Below are 14,348 nucleotides of genomic sequence, written 5' to 3'. Positions count from 1 at the left end.
AATTGTCTCCAAACACAATACCATTTAATAATTTAAAATGGTAATAGATGTTCTTTGCAATTTTCCTTAATTTCTACCAGTCCCAAAATATGTGTCTTATCTTTTCTAAATAACTATAGCACAGTATTTGGCTTGTAAATCCAAACTCTGCATGTGCACTTCAATCCTGTAGTCCAGATGATCTCAATCCCTCAGTCTTGACCTGTCAGGTTCTCTTCTGTTTTCCACTCACTTGTATCTTAATCAAAGCTATACCGAAAGTTTGAAATCACAAACTGTAGCCCTGTATGTACACTAGCAAGAAAGAGTCCTTCATAACATGGTCAAGAAAGACATTTCTGAGACTTGATGTGCTTTCAGCCCAGAGATGGACATTTAGGGTGCATCAGAGCATGCGACATAAAAAAGGTATGTGTGTGTTTTGGTTTTTTCTGGGAAAGCACAGGAGATATTTTCTGAGCATGTGTAGGCTTCCCATGAGCCCCAGCCACGGGAAAAATTGCCTTCCACTGGAAAATCCCTTTACTTCTGCTTGTAGCTCAGCAAAGCTCTTTCTGTTCCCATTGTCAAAAAGGCCTGAGAACTTATTATCCCCTTTACGTCCAGTTATCCCAAGATGTTGACTGACCTCTCACCTTTAGTAAAGAGGTTCCCCATATGTTTGCCTCCCAGAAGTTCCTAAGGATGTGATTGCTTTGTTTTGTTTTTGCAGTGGGCTCCCGTCCATGTTTTCTAGTAACAGACTGAGATCAGGTTAGGAAGATTATGGTCTTTCGCAGGTTTCAGTGAACACGCTCCCCCATTTTCTAGCCCTGGCAATATCCTGCATCATTTTATCATGGGCCTTTAACTCTGAATCTGTACAGAATATACTTGCTTGGTTAAACTCACCACACATTGCCAGGGCCAGTACCTAGTCAGATAGGAATATAAGAGAGAGGGAGGAGTGTCCCTCCCTCTCCTCCCCGCTTTGCTCCCATGACTGTTCGAGTTCAGCTTGCTCAGTGCAGCTCTGCCTGCAGCAAGGAGAGCAGGGGCTGCTCACCCAATACTCCCTGCTGAGAGGAAGTGGGTGGAGAGGGGGTGTTAAGATGACAAAAGTGCAGAGAGACCAAGTTTCACCTCACTCCACTTCCTCGCTAGCCAAAGTAGCTGGCTGGGAGCATGGGAGAGTAAAGTGCTCCATGAAAAAAAAAAAAAAAGATTAAGTAATTAACTCTTGTAGCAGAGCAAAGGGAGTCCGTGTGGTGGTGGAGGGAAGATAGTGAGGAATTGTGACTCTGACTCGCAACGTATTCTGCACTCTGCTCCTGGGGAGATGCAGCTGTGCATCTCCTCTCGTATAGGCTACGCTGTAAGGTTACACTGTCATCCAAAGTAAGCATCCCTAATTCTCCCACTTCCTGAAGCACAATAGCATTTGGCTCCTTTTTAATCAGGGATTTCTACTGTGCAAATTGAAGTCTAGGACCAAGCTTTTCCTATGTGCGGAATTAAAAATCTCTCCCTTGATTATTTTGTTGGTTCCTGGGGAAAACTACTGAACTGTTAGGGCCGATTTACATTGGCCTGCTCCTTTTTTAAGGCTGATTCCAAGTTATTCTTAATTCCTCAAGGCACTTGAGATCTTCTACATAGACACCTTTGGCAATGTTTTCTGCAATCTTTTGGCAATCCTTTTCCCTCTCTTTGCTTGCTTCCCAGTTACTTCTGAGTTCACTCAGAGTAAGGAATGTTTCCCTTTTCTACTGCTTCAACAGGAAGAATATGGCATAGAAGTACTTCTGATTTTGGCCAGCTGACTCAATGGACTTTGGTTCGGGCCAGCAGAGTGCTGGGAAGAACCTGAAGGAAGAGGCTGGTCCAGTGGGTAGAATGAACCACAACCTAGCCCTCATGAGAAGAATGTCCACGCTCCCATTCTCTTCTCACATGTCCTTGGGCTCGGATAACCTTGGAAAAGTCACATAACTTGTCTGAGTTTTCATTTCCAAACCGTAAAACAACCGCAAAAGCACTTGCTCACCACAGCCATTCTTAATTATGAAAAAAAGCTTGATGCTGCAGTGTTGCCATGCCTGCAGTAAGACTGCCAGCAACTTTCTCTTACCCTCTGTTAGGTCTCATGCACTAACAGCATCTGCTTTTGCAGTGGGGGTTGTATGTCCAAGCATGATTTCTTGCCTCTAACAGCAGTGAACACCTGATCTCTCGCAAAAGAATTAAACTCCTGCAGCAGCATCTCCATAGCTCCTATCTAACCTATGAATCAATTATCCAATGATGCAACTAACCCTTGTGGTGATCAGATGTCAGTAGGATTCTTTTCTGAAATGTGTAAAGTGTACATATAACAACAGGTGAACAAAAGTTTATTTAAAAAATTACTTTTTCTGTTCCTAGTTCCCATCCCCTAAGTATTACTTTATTCTTGCCCTTCTATAGATAAAATTTTTCATAACCAGGATTTCTTCAGTAAGAAGAAATTTTCTAAAAAGACATTCTAGCTATTGACTGTATAAGGACAGGCAAAGCCAGCTGCTGTACATCTCATTTGTTTCCTTCCCATGCCCAGTTTAAAACCTTGCCTTTCTATCAAGTATCTGGAGATCATAAGCCTGGCAAGAGACAGCATGTGTTAAAGTACTCCCAGTTCTAAAATTCTTCTTCCAAAGATTTTTGGCAAGGAGGAGGAGGGACGCATTGTGTATCAACAGCAAAATGGCATCTGGATCAAAAGATAAGAAAAAACAGGGTGATTTCCAAAAACCAAGTCAGTTTTCAGATGAGTTTTGGACCTGGCAGAGCTGCAGAGCCCGCACTAATGCAATAGGGGAACACAGAGATCACGCTTTGATTTCGGAAGGGAGGGCTCAATTCTGCAAATTAGCAGACAGGATGGATGCAGTTTAGCAGAGCATTCAGCCATGGGCTTAATGGTGAGCAATCTGCATTTCAATGGGGCAACTCACGGGCTTAGAAAACGTACACTCTGCTAGATGGGACCAAAATGGTCCCACAATCTTTCAGCGTTAACCCCTAATACAGTCAAACTCACAGCAAAGTGGTAACTGAGGATTAAAATTAGAAAACTTCCACGTCTCGAGGAGAATTGCATACTGGAAATTTTATCCACATGAACATTGATGAACTCGGGGACGCACAAGCAAAGTTCTACTTCAGGCAAATTTTTACAAGCAAAAAAATGCAGAGTAGCTAGATTTACTGGAATAGCCTTTACCCTCAGGACAAACCTACATGTAAACAATTTGCTATAAAGTAATGCCAATTAGTAGAATGATTTTTTTTTTCTCTAAATGGGCAATGGCTTTTTTAAAGATTCAGATGCAACGGGAAAAAGCACAGCAAGCGGTAACCCTTTTTTTTTTTTTTCAGCGATTTCACTGTTTTCCTTACTTAATGAAAGAAAAAATAAATTGGAAGGTATTAAAAAAGATGGAAGAGGAAGTTTCCAGTTTCTAATCCAGAACGAAATAGAAACTCTTTTGTTTTCAATGTAAAATCCATAAAAATAAGGGTCTTGGAATTCACAGCTTGAAACACTTTTCCTCTTGAGCTTCCTAACATCAGAAAAACTAAAAAATAGGGTTTTAAAAATCTCTCAATTTTTTTTCTACAATTTTTTTTTTTCCTACAAAATGAGTTATCCAGTAGGAATGTAAATGTAAAAACATGTCAGATCATCCTACATCACAGGGTCTCTAGAAGGCTCCTCTTTCGTAGCCTAGCAGGAGAGGGGCAAAATTCTCATAATCAGAGAGGTATTTCCCTTTCTCCTCTTGCTACCAAGTTAGAAAAAAAAAAAAAAAAAACACCTTTGGCTTTTAAAAATAGAACAACGAGAACAATCTGTTATGAATGTCGACCACTTCATCTTGACCCTTTCCATCACTTCCCTTGCTCTTTCCAGAAGGATACATCAAATTATAGTCATGTTTCTGATATATCCAGGCACCAGGCTTGAACCACCCAGGATTGTGGGGAGGTGAAAGAAGTGAGTTGCATCTGGAAGACTGCTCTTAACTATAATTATGGAGAGCTTAAGCCCTCAAAGCATCTCTCTGAGTGAAAATAAGAGGAACTGCAACTATTGCCTGACTTTAATACAAAACAATTAATCAGCCCTGTTTGAGCCAAAGTAGGTCCAGGTTGACTTGAAAGGTTAATGAATCTTCAAACTGTTTTAAAAAAAACACTTAGATGGAGTTTCAGGGCTGCAACGAAACATGAAACCAGGCCTCTTTGGTGTGGCTTTGGGCTTGTTACAAACATCTTGCAGAGCTTGCAAACTGCTTTTGATAATCAGCCCAACTTCCCTTTCCTTAGTTTAATCCCATTTTTCCTGATTGCACTCCTTTGCCGCACCCTAACGTGAATGTTCCCCTTCACCAATTATTACGCTTTCCAGATCTTTGTACTGGGTTTTCTGTTGTGCCCTTTCTGTCAGCTCATAGCAAAGGCTTGCACGTTCAAGGTAATTTCCTCAAAGGTCAGTTACACAGCCTTTCTAGTAATTTTTGCTGTTTTTTCCTAATTTTCTTTTTGTATTACAATACCTTCCAACTTTCAAGCAACTTTCTCGATTTTTCTGCTGTGCTACAAAAAGCGTCAATTCCTTCCTAGCTCAGCAATGCAATGTAATTTCTCAGTATTTGCATTTATTAAATACTGTGCCTTTCCAAAGTTTTAGATCATTCCTGGGTCTGATTAGGTATTGCTCCTTTCTAAGTTTCTTTCCCCCTCTGCATACCATTGCTCAATATCACTATTCCTCCAGCATGCTGGCTTGTAGTTTCTACTTTGACTTTCGTTTTGTAATTTTTGGCCAATATTTTATGTCTCCATCTCCCCAGTAGAGGTTGTATTTCTCTTTACTCACTGCTGTTTGCATCCCCTCCAAATTCAGCTACAAATTTAATTTGTTTGCTGCTTGGCCCTGCCATGAAATGATTAACTAACACATAAACAGTTTATCTGCTTAAATTATCCACTACCATGATTTAGTTCCGGTGCTTTCTATTCTTCTGTTTCAAAGGACTTCTGAAAAAAAAAAAAAAGACAAGTGCAAAGCTCTGGGCAAATCTTCTGTTTTTATAAAATTAGTACACGTCTAGTCAAGTCATTGGAATTTATTGATTTAGCTAAGGATATGACCTTTAGATTTCTTGTTACTTTGGACAGTTTTCAGAGCTACAGTGAATAATATGTAGAAATACTTTAGCTTTTGTGGAAATTGTTTACCCACTATGGCTTTAATTCTTTGTCATGACTAAGATGCGGCTGACTGCTCATCTCAGATGGCACTGTTTTTATTTCCTTGCATTTCATGCTTGTCATTGATCAGTCAAACTTCTGTACAGCATTAGAAATGGAGTTCTCTGATCCAGGCAGCACAACATGAAAACCCCAACTTGCAGCAGAATACCTGTATGACCTTGCAAACATCATCTGACTGCTGTGTATTCCAATTTCTGCTCTTTAAAATAGGAACAACGACAGCCCTCCTACTTTGTTGGTATTAACCAAGATAAATGCTTATGGAGTGCTCAAATATCAGTGACATGAGAATAGTAAAAGAAAACAGAGGATGATTTGCACTGAGAATATTTATGGAAATATATTTGTTAAGTTGCCTCGTTACTCTCAAAACAGACAGGCATCTCCCACGCAGCATGCAGGGCATCGTACTGCGATGCTATTGTGCCTTGTGTGGAGAGAGGAAATCTTTACTTTTGCTCTCTTAGTAGGGCAACAACAGCCAGCTCTTTGAGGGAGAAAACAAAGGATGTCAGGGTATATATAACTGGAGTAATAAAACCCCAACACCATTCCACAGAGTTCCTTACTGTGCAGATGCAGAAAGTAATGAACAGTGGTCTTGGCAGGTTTCAGTAATGAACAGAGATTTTGACTTGACCAAACTCTTTGAACAAAGAGAGAAATTAGGATCCGAGGTTCCCAATCTCTTGTTCTGACCTTCTCAATACACAGTATACCATGGCAGCTAGGGCAGAGACAGACAGGTGTATATATCATGTGACAAATATATGAAGAAAGGAATTTAAACAGAGAAAGACCTAGTTGTGACTGAGAAAAGCCTGCCTACTTCCGTACTTGATTACAGACCTGGGGATGTAGCTAGTACAGTTGATATCGTACCGGACATTATTCATAGTCGAGTCCCTCGGCGGGATTGCTAGAGGATGCTGGGGAGTGTCAAATACCTCCAGGGGGGTCTCGAGTGCCCTGAATTCCCGACGAAGTCAGTGGCGGGGGAGGAAGGTGCAGGGCCAAAACCTAACAGAATTAACTTTGCACAAGGTGTGAGAAGCAGCTGCTGTTCCAAGTAGTGAGGTAAGCACCAAGGAACTACTCCTGACCTTTCGCTTGGAAACAGGCAGGTATGTGTAAGGCGATCGCATTTTGATCTCTGAAAATATATATTTATGGGAAGATCAAATGTAGACACATATGCCACTGCAATCACCTGTGTCTGAAATGAACTGATACTCTTGTGATTCTACACAGTGTGTTCAACTGCTCAGAAAAAAGATTACTCCTCGTAGCAGATGTATTATCACAAAACTGTCCCTCAGAAAGATGTCACCAGTCGGGAGAATTTTCCTTAATGACTAGTAGGGTCATGGTCACAATGGTAATCATAAATAGTAATGTAGATTGGTTCAAAGTGCAAATGAGTTTTTCATACTTGGTTGAACAGCTGTCTTGCTGTACTTTGCTCAGCCCGTCATTTAAAGAGGAAAAGGAAATGTCAGTGAGTCAGTAGGCTGAACTCCTTTTCCGTAAGAGATTATGTGTATAATGTTCACTGGAGGCTACTGAGGCTCAGCACTGAGATGTGTCTTCTCTTTTGAAAATGGCCTTGCATAATGCATGATTAAAAGCAACTGACCTGCTGCAGAGATTTAAGAAACTTTGATGGCCTCATCCTCAGATACAGTGTGTAGCTGCACTCCCCAGTCCATCTGCAAGAGGAATGCATTAGTTTCAAATTCCTTTAACTTACAGTTTGGTTGGCCCCGAGGATGGGATGTTTAACACTTAAAGCTCCCACAACTCAGTCCCACTTGATTTTGTCTCTGAATTCTTCAGCTTCTTAGTGGGTCTGGCTCTTGCGAAAGCTTTAGCTTCAATCCATATGTGTTGAAATTTCTGTATCTTGAGAAGTGGAACTGTTCAGGAGGGTCATAGCATCTCTAGGGGCATTCAGCACTCTGCAGCAATCTACCGTAATAAATCCTTATACAGGCACATGTTGCACAAAAAGTCGATTACTATCCTGAAATGTGGTGCGAATTTTCATATGCGATTATTTCATACTCCTCCCATCTTTCTGAATATTCAGAATGCAGTGATATTTTTCTTGCTCTGTACCTTTTCACTGTCCACCTAAGTAGACAGGAGAAAGGCTGCATTTCTTCCCAGTATAGTTGTTAGGATGAGGGAATCAACAGGGCATTCTGCTACTCCTTGCTTACTGTGAGTCTGTGAAAACAGTGCTTAGCAAACAATGAGAACAATTACACTGTCATCTTTGGCAAACACCTGAATAAGCTGTCAGCCACTACAAATGATCATTACTTGCTGGGTCTGAAGAACAAAGACTGCTCTTAAATTTTTCAGAAAGCGACAAATTCTTCAAGCTGACTTACATAAATCATGTCAGGTATTGCAATGCTAAATGTAAAATTCGCCAGTCACTTTTCCTTCTATTTCAGTTCCTCTTAGCAATTACTTGAAAGTAAATACTTAGGCAGTATCTCACAATACTAGGATTTCATTATTTTCACAGAACATATTAAATGACACTTCACTCTGCAGCTGTGTAGACTGTTCAGAGACTGATCAGAATAAAGCAATACAGATTTTTTTTCGTAATCACCACAAACAAAACAAAACTCTCCAACACTATGTAAAGTGTTGTATTGGAAAAGAGTGGAAAGTGATTTGACAGAGTCTATTGGGGATTTATTTTATTGATGGAAGCAATAAGTAAGCTTATTTACTTTTCCTAAATTTAGACCTTCCCTGAGACACCTAAATTATACAGCATTAATACCCTGCTAACACCACCATGATAGCCAGGAGTACAAACCATTAAAATAGAGTAAAACGAAGCTACAGCTGGAATATAAACAACTTTGCAATGCATGAGCTTTTCTTTTCTATGATGTTTGTTTTTACCCACTGTGACACAAATGTCAGCAATCTCTAGGTTAAACTTGTTCAGCGCAAATTAACAGCTGTTCTGTGTTATCAGGATATTCTGGTTTTTCTGCCATGCTGTGATGTGTGCTCCCACAAATCCTCTAGACCATTCATAATGCCTAATTGTCACTTAGTTCTACTCCTTGTTCCTTTAAGAATCTTCTTTGCTTCTGTTGCCGTGTCTGCAATCACTTTTGAATGCTGGGGTAGTGTTTCTGAATACCTGAGGACTGTCACTATGCAAAGGGACCAATCTGGAGAGACTGATATGTGTTCCTGCCTTGGTGTCCAGTGCTTTTCCAAATTGCACATAGCAGAGTGCTTTCTGACCACTTTTAAAAGCTGATTTGAGAGCCATATGCCTCCCAGCCCCTTTTTAATTACCTCTAGCAAGAGCTCAAAGCATCAAAGGTGTGTTCGAATATCTAGAAGGGCACACAAAACAGCACAGCACAAAAGTAGAGCTGGTTCAAAGCTTCTCAGTGGCTCAGGAAAAATAGCTTTCAACAGCCCTTGCTGAACTCCTAATATGTGAAATAGAAGAGGAATTGTGTGATATAGGAGGAGAGAGACAGAAAATGGGGTGGATATCTCAGCAGCAAGACGGTGTCAGGCTGCTAAAGCCTGCCCTAGGTAGCTGCCTGCTCTCTTTGTGGCACAAGAACAAAGCGAGACAAGTAATCTACCATTACTCCTGTTGAGGAGTTGCCAGTCAAATGATGAGTTCGTCATAACCAGATAGGTCAACGAATACTTTTTTGATGTGAATCCAGAGAAAGTACTGGATCAGTTCTCCCGGATTCACACTATGTAAATTTTTCTAAAACGACGTGGCTTCTAGGACAGGTATGTGATAGGTACTGCACAGTAAGATGATTATACTGGTTCAAATGGATGTGTCATTATATCCAATATATATGGAAGACTCATTTAACTCATATATCAGGCAGTAATCAAGTGGAAGCAGTCACTGATTATGGTCTTCTCTGTATCTATTAACACTACTTCAGCTGTTACTAGACAAGGGAGCACACTGCTGGCAAAGCTTGCCTATGCCTGTTTGGGGCCCAGACTCAGACCTCAAATATAGTAATCTATTCTGTACTTCCCATAGGAGTGTAAATATTATTGCGTCCATTTCTAGGACCATTCATCACACTTACTTGACTGCAAACAGTCCACAAAGATGCCTAAAATTAAACTTTTCAGGCATTTACATATGGAAACTTCAAGAACTTTGAAGAACAACAAAAGTATCTCACCATGTGCAGCTAACTAGAAAAAATTTGGCTTGACCAAAAACTGTCTTTATACCTGAAATGAATAATATGAATTTTAAGAATTTTTAATAAGATAATATAAAAATTCAAGTGAAGAACTTGGAGGATTTTTATACCATTCTCCAAATGGTTGAAGAAGGAGCTATATTGTTTGTGCTGGAGTAGCTTCTGCTAAGGTGTATACAAGCCTGTGCCCCAGAAGCCTGAAAGTTTGGTCAGTCTTCTCTTAGACATGATAGCTCTGTTGAAATCTTGCCTCTGAGTGCACGTCTCCTCTATAGACAACTTACTCACTGGGCTATACTGACTAAACACTTTTTCTGTTTTGTGAATTGCATTGTGTAACTTTTGAAGCATGTCCAGAAACATCATAATGATTTACTTTGAAAATAAACATTTAAATGTTTTACATTTCCTCTCCTTTTTATTGTTTTGACAACACAAAAAAAAAAAAGGCATAAATTGCAAATTATCTTCAATTTAGACAAGCACAAATTTTCATTTTGAGCAAAGAGTCATTTGGCAAAAGCAATATTGCCCAGCCATACAAACCAATACACTTTTAAGGTGTCATACTCAAAATAGAGCCAAGGTAAAAACCTAGCTGTGGTTTCCCAGTAACGTCCATTTCTCCTATGTAGAATAGTGCCCTAGGTGCTAGACTTCATGGACAGCCTGACAATTTCGAGTCACGGACTGGAATTTCTCAACATGCCACTTATGAACCTCCTAGGTGAACTGTCTTGGAGGAACTCCCTGTAAACTGTAATCTCACCGAGTTTACATTTTCTTTCCAGATTTTGCACCTTGAAACATTTCAGAAAAACATAAAGATTGGCTCTGAAACATTTTTACTTTTGCAGCAAATAATTTGACAAGCACAAATGTGCAGAGCATTTGACGCTGTCCCACACAACATCCTTGTCTCTAAACTGGAGAGACATGGATTTGACAGATGGACCACTCAGTAGATAAGGAATTGGCTGGATGGTTGCACTCAAATAGTTGTGGTCAATGACTCAATGTCCAAGTGGAGACCGGTGATAAGTGGTGTTCCTCAGTGGTTGATATTGGGGCCAGTGCTTAACATCTTTGTCGGCAACATAGTCAGTGGGAAAGGGCTGCACCCTCAGCAAGTCTGTCAACAACACCAAGCTTGTGGTGGGGTCAACATGCTAGAGGGAAGGGATGCCACCCAGAGGGAACTTGACAGGCTGGAGAGGTGGGCCCATGTGAACCTCATGAAGTTCAACAAGGCCAAGTGCAAGGTCCTGTACATGGGTGAGAGCAATCTCAAGCACAAACATGGGCTAGGTAGAGAATGGATTGTGAGCAGCCCTGAGGAGAAGGACTTAGGGGTGTTGGTTGAGGAGAAGCTCAACTTGAGCCACCAGTGTGTGCCTCCAGCCCAGAAAGCCAGCTGTATCCTGCGCTGCGTCGAAAGAAGCGTGGCCAGTAGGTTGAGAGAGGTGATTCTCCCTCTCTATTCTGCTCTGATGAGACCTCACCTGGAGTACTGCTTTCAGCTTTGGGGCTTCCAACATAAGAAGGATATGGTGGAGAGAGTCCAGAGGAGGACCGTGGAGATGATCAGGGAGCTTGAGCACCTCTCCTATGAGGACAGGCTGAGAGAGCTGGGGTTGTTCAGCCTGGAGAAGAGAAGGCTCTGGGGAGACCTTATAGCGGTCTTTCAGTACCTAAAGGGCGCCTACAAGAAAACCAGAGAGGGACTTTTGACTAGCATGTAGTGATAGGATGAGGGGTAATGACTTTAAATTGGAAGAGGGTAGATTTAGATTGGATATAAGGAAGAAATTCTTTACTGTGATGGTGGTGGAACACTGGAACTGGTTGCCCAGGAAAGTTGTGGATGCCCCATCCCTGGAAGTGTTCAAGGCCAGATTGGATGGAGCATTGAGTGACCTGGTCTAGTGGAAGATGTCCCTGCCCATGGCAGGGGGGTTGGAACTAGATGATCTTTACGGTCCTTTCCAACCCAAATCATTCTATGATTCTATGAAATCATAATACAGGTTAAATTTCACAAAAGTCACCCTTCCCACCAGATCCACAAGATATTTTACTTTAGGTTCAGAAAAATACTTTTAAACATTTTTTTTTCCATCAATGGGATTCCTCCATGGACAAGAAAAAGAGCTTACTTGAACTGCTCTAATTCAGAGGTTCTTAACTCTCTTTTTTCTGTGCAGCATGACATTAAAGAGAGTCTGCAGGACTCCAGTCTTACTGTTCCCACCTCATCACCTGCTCCAACTTGTGTATTTTGCTAGTGCCACTTAGTTTTGAAACTAAGCAGACCAGTGATTACATGCAGCTGCATGCTGGCATGAATAATGCTTTCAGCTTTTGAGCTGAGCGTTGCTCACCATCCTACTCGTGGACTTGTGTGTCATACTACGTGTGGGTTAGCTCTTCTGAGTGCTGTAAGAAATCTGCTGAATGACATCAGTTTTATAATATTTTTCCTGTTTTTAAAAGCAAATAATTTACTGAGGGAAGACCAAATTGCACAGGAAGAGATCTTTATATACAGCACGGTCTGGGCTCTGACACCCTTCTACATTAAGTCAGTATTTATTTAGGTATGACAGAAATTGTATGGTAACTGAAAATCTTAGATTTTTTTTCCAAAGCATAACATTGCTGCAAGCAACAGTCTAGATTTAGGTGAACTCACACTGTGACAAACTGAGAATGGAGAAAACACATTTCTTGTCCATAAAAGGACAGATCACACATCCACAGAGAGTAGCTCTGATTTTGCTGCAGTTCCAAACTACGAAGTGGGGACTCACTGTTGCTAAAATGAGTCTTTCTTAGAGTGGACAGAGGATTCTCCAGTAAAACTTTTTTCTTTTTTTTTTTGTTTGCATTTTTAAACAAAAAATAATTTGCCTTTTTAAAGTGAAAATTTTCTGTTCAAGAGGTCTGATGTTGCCCAAATTTCTTCTGGGAAAAACACAGATTACTCATAGTGTCACCACCAGGTCAAGGAAAGGGATCCTTCCCCTCAACTCAGCACTGGTGAGGCCACATCTGGAGTGCTGGATCCTGTTCTGGGCTCCCCAGTACAAGAGAGGCATGGACATACAGGAGTGAGTCCACAAAGATGATTAAGGGACTAAGGCATCTGTCACATGAGGAGAGGCTGAGGGAGCTGGGGTGGTTCAGCCTGGAGATGAGAAGGCTCAGGGAGATCTTATCAAAGTGTAGAAATACCTGTTGGGAGAGAGTAAAAGAGAGTGTCCCACTCAAGGACAAGAGGCAATGGGCACAAAACTGAGATACGCTACAAAAACGTGATATTTTTGTGGGGTTTTTTTCTGCTGTGAGGGTGGTCAAATGCTGGAACAGGTTGCCTAGAGGGATTGTGGAGTCTTCATCCATGGAGATATTCAGAACCAGATTGGGCACAGCCCTCTGCAAGCTGCTCTAGCTTGACCTGGCTTGACTAAGCAGTAAGATTGAATTAGATGATCTGAGGATCCTTCCAACTTCATCTGTTCTGTGTTCTGTAACTCTGTGCCTTCATCCCAGAGTGCTAATGGTCTGACATGTGGTGGACATGTTTGCAGTGCAGGAGAATCAAGTTCAAGCCTATTGAGTCATGAAGCAGTACTACAACCAGGGCTTACCACTTCCTATGAGAGTGCTCTAACATGAGTTTAATATTTTCTCCTTCAATCCACTACTTGTGCAACAATTTTATAAAATGGGTGTGCTTCTAAGTGCATTATTTGCTTCTATGATTTAGAATTTTACATTGAAAATTACAGCATCCTGGCTTGTATCAGGAACAGTATGGCCATCAGGAGTAGGGAAGTAGTTGTGCCCCTGTACTCAGCACTGGTGAGGCCGCACCTTGAATACTGTCTGCAGTTTTGGGCACCTCCGTACAAGAAGGACATTGAGTTCTGGAATGTGTCCAGAGAAGGGCAACAAAGCTGGTGAGGGGTCTGAAGAACAAGTTTTATGAGGAATGGCTGAGGGATCTGGGATTGCTTAGTCTGGAGAAAAGGAGGCTGAGAGGAGACCTCATTGCTCTCTACAACTACCTGAAAGGAGATTGTAGGGATGCAGGTGTTAGTCTCTTCTCCCAAATAACTTGTGATAAGACAAGAGGAAATGGCCGCAAGTTGCGACAGGGGAGGTTTAGATTGGATATTAGGAAAAATTTCTCCATCTGTCCTTGAATATTTCTAATTAATGTCAGTTTTGTTCCACTTTATATAAATGTAATGAAGAAACTTCATTAAAAACAACAGAGAAACCATGCCCCAACCCTGCAAACAACCGGTACAAAATGGTCTGTGGATCCATCTGAATTTCCCACTTGTATTACAGAAGCCTAACCACTGCTTTCTGCAGTTCAAATATAAGAAACCCCACTTTGCTGCTTGACTGGGTTCTTTTCCTTCAAGAATACTTTCCCTTGTAGCACCAGAGAGAGAAAAAGAGAGAGCTTCCCAGTGTATGATGATACTCTTAGAGTAAAGATAAACACAAAGTCATTTGACAAGTAGGAAATTGAGGGATCCAAGAGATCTCAAAACACAAAACTTGACAATACCTAGCCAAGTCAGAACTTCTTTATTTTACATCATTAGATAGTCTACTACTTTGCATAATCTTGCAATTTTTGAAACAAAACCACTCTGTAGAATAGGGTCTGTGAAAGTAACTTGGCCTTTCTCTGCCGCCAAGACCTGGACATACTGTCAGAAGAGCCACCTACCTCAGTAGAGAAAGGACCTAATTGACATATATGCCACTATGCATGGAAAGAGGAAAAGTAAG

At 41.1% G+C, this 14,348-nt stretch overlaps 1 protein-coding gene and 1 long non-coding RNA gene across 2 annotated transcripts in view; one reads left to right on the top strand and one right to left on the bottom strand.

Annotated features, from left to right (window-relative positions):
• The window catches only part of LOC147602176 (uncharacterized), a 70,513-nt gene that overhangs the window by 40,455 nt on the left and 15,710 nt on the right, over positions 1–14,348 (bottom strand). The gene's annotated exons all lie outside the window — the stretch shown is intronic.
• NTF3 (neurotrophin 3) overlaps positions 1–14,348 on the top strand; it is a 60,095-nt gene that overhangs the window by 44,376 nt on the left and 1,371 nt on the right. The window lies entirely within an intron of this gene.

Source organism: Chlamydotis macqueenii, chromosome 1, assembly GCF_036417535.1.
Source record: "Chlamydotis macqueenii isolate bChlMac1 chromosome 1, bChlMac1.mat, whole genome shotgun sequence".
In the NCBI taxonomy this organism is placed as follows: domain Eukaryota; kingdom Metazoa; phylum Chordata; class Aves; order Otidiformes; family Otididae; genus Chlamydotis; species Chlamydotis macqueenii.
Note: the sequence above shows the minus strand (reverse complement) of the source record. Positions and strands in the feature narration are given on the sequence as shown.